Below are 2,683 nucleotides of genomic sequence, written 5' to 3' on the forward strand. Positions count from 1 at the left end.
GCTCCAGCCACACCGCTGCTCAAAAGAGTAGCCCTGATTTGGCGCTCTGTTGCTGTAGCAGGCTCCAGCCCACAGCAGTGCCCCCTCCAGTGCTGGGCAGGCGGGGTGAGCCACCCACAGCCTCTGGGGCTAGGAACACCAGCACCAGAGACTGAAGCAACACATGGCACTTGCTCACAGCCCAGCCGGCACAGCTTCTCCCAGCCAGCTTGTGGCTGCCGGCATAGAGCAATGCAGCAGGTAGATCATCGCAGAGGAACAAGCGATGGGCTGGGCCAGGGCTCACAGCCAGTGTGGCCACGCTCAGCACCTCTCTGGCAATCTTTCTGGGCAGGCACAGGGCCCCACCATCAGCCAGGAAGGGGACAGGCTCCCTGCAGCCTGCCACAGGCTCCTGGGAAAATGCTGAGCTGTGGTTTGCTCAGGGAGTTGTTCACAAACTGTTGTTTTACCTCATCTCCTCTTGGGTGCACATCAATAAATCTCTGTTTCCACAAGCTACTGGAGGTGGACTTTTAAACAAGGAGTGCCAGAAGAGAAATGCTGCGAGAACACGGTGCAAATGCTGCATAGAAACTCACCCTGCCCAGGCAAACGTGTCTGAAGTGTTTCGTAGAGACAACTCCCCCAGTGCAGACTTTCTGCTGACTCAGGTGTGGTGGGTCTGGCAAGCTGGGACACACTGCTGGGACACCCACCACCATGTCACGCTGATGACAGCCGGTACCCACCAGGTAACCTGACAACACAACAGATCCCATATATCAGTGCACACAGAACTGCAGTCTCCTGCAGGCAGGCATGCAGATGTCTAGTAAAAACAAAGCTCCATTCTTTGGAGAATTTTCCCCAAAACACAGCAAAATCACACCCAACCTTTTTGTCAAATGAAGAATTCAGTTTTCACTCAGATTTTGGTAAATGTTAATGAACATCCCTGACTCATAAGACACTGACGCTAGGCAAACTACCCTAATTTACTTCTCGCCAGGAAGCAAACATCTCTCTCCTGAAGCATCCAAACTTGTCATAGCCCTGTACCTAGACATGATGCACACAGATGCTCTAATGACCTGGGAGAACTGGTGACCTCTCAGCTGTTCCTTCCTCTCTCTGCCATAAATTCACCTCCAAGCAGCTCACACCTTTTGTGCAGAGGTGATGTGTGCTGCCCTGCCAGGAGACAAACTGCTCTCCTGCAGCAAGGTCCAACACCAGATCGTGCCTGAGACAGTTTAACCCCCTTCCCACATCCAAGGACTCTGAGTATATTAATTCAGATGGAAATGCCACCTGCTTCGCATTCACGTGGCCGAGGCTGAAAATCCTGCGGGTGGCAAGACGATGGGTGGGAACAACATGGGAGGCACAAAATGCTGCCTCCAGGTTTGGAGCAGCCTGACTGTGCTCATCCACACAGGCTCCATCTTTGGGTGCAGCATCCAGGATGCACTGTGGACTCAGACAGAACGAACAAAAATTGGGCCCGATGCCCAGAAAATAGCAGCAATTCCCTCTAAGAAAGGGCAAATAAATAAATAAATAAAATTAAGTTATATATGACAGCCTAATATCATTATCATCATTACAAAAGCATCATTATTTTAAATGTTTCCACAAAGAACATGAGACCCAAATAGACAAGGATTGTTATGCAGGTCAGAAAGTCAAGGCTCTGGGGGTTAAGGTAAGCCCCCTGAGCTCTGCCTCCTCCTGTGTCATGCAGCACCCCAAAAGCTGCCTTGCAGTGCTCACAGTCCACAGCCAAGGCCCAGAAGCAATGATGGGAGATGTTCACCTCACCCAGGGATGCAGAGAACAACCAAAGACACACGGGGCAAGGTGCACATGACCAGATTAAGGGAAAAGCATAGACAGAGCTGAAGCAGGCAAACCTCCCTGCTGCCAGGGCAGGACTGGCCCCCAAAGAAGACCCTGTCCCCAGACGTTATAGACTGAAAGAAACAAAACCAAGACTTGCTGCTAATAGTCCAGATGGGACTTTCTAGTCTCTGACTGATCACAAGCCTACTGAAAGCAACTGGAGCTCTCTCTTAGCTTTTAATGAGTCCCAAAGCAGCTTGCTTTTTGATAAATTTTTTCTACCTTCTCATACTGCCTGAATGTTTCCTCCTAGGCTGCAAAGCCTAATAATTTACTTGAGGGCTCCGCAAACATGGCACACCCAGGCACCTAGGTCTGGCATGACACATGACAACATGGAAGGTAAAAGGGAGAAAAATAGAGAGCTGGGCTGGGAGACAAAAGTAGGGCTTGGAGATACAAAGCCAGTTTCCAGGTAAAGCTTTTAATTCCCACCGTCTGTCTAATGCCCTGGAATGTGACTTGATTTGATCCCTCGCTCTGCTGGGGTGGTTTAGAGCTACTGTTGTGCCTACACACATGACCTTCATTTTCCCAAAAGGGGGAAACGCTGGCATCCTTGCAGCCCCACAAAAGCAGGGGAAGATAGTTTATATATTACACTGCTGATTCCAGTAGTGGAAGTGACAGCTCTGGCTGGCAGGGAGCTGAGCCTCTCTGCAGAGGGATACCCCATCCCTTTATGAAGGGAGGACATCCTTTAGAGAAGGCAATAGTGGCCATCACAGGGTCAACATCAAAGCAGGAAGGGGATGATAGAGAAAACCACATTGCCCCTGTCAACAGCCATGTTTCCTCC

This window comes from Nestor notabilis, unplaced genomic scaffold (genome assembly GCF_000696875.1).
Source record: "Nestor notabilis isolate BGI_N333 unplaced genomic scaffold, ASM69687v1 scaffold10244, whole genome shotgun sequence".
Lineage (NCBI taxonomy): Eukaryota > Metazoa > Chordata > Aves > Psittaciformes > Psittacidae > Nestor > Nestor notabilis.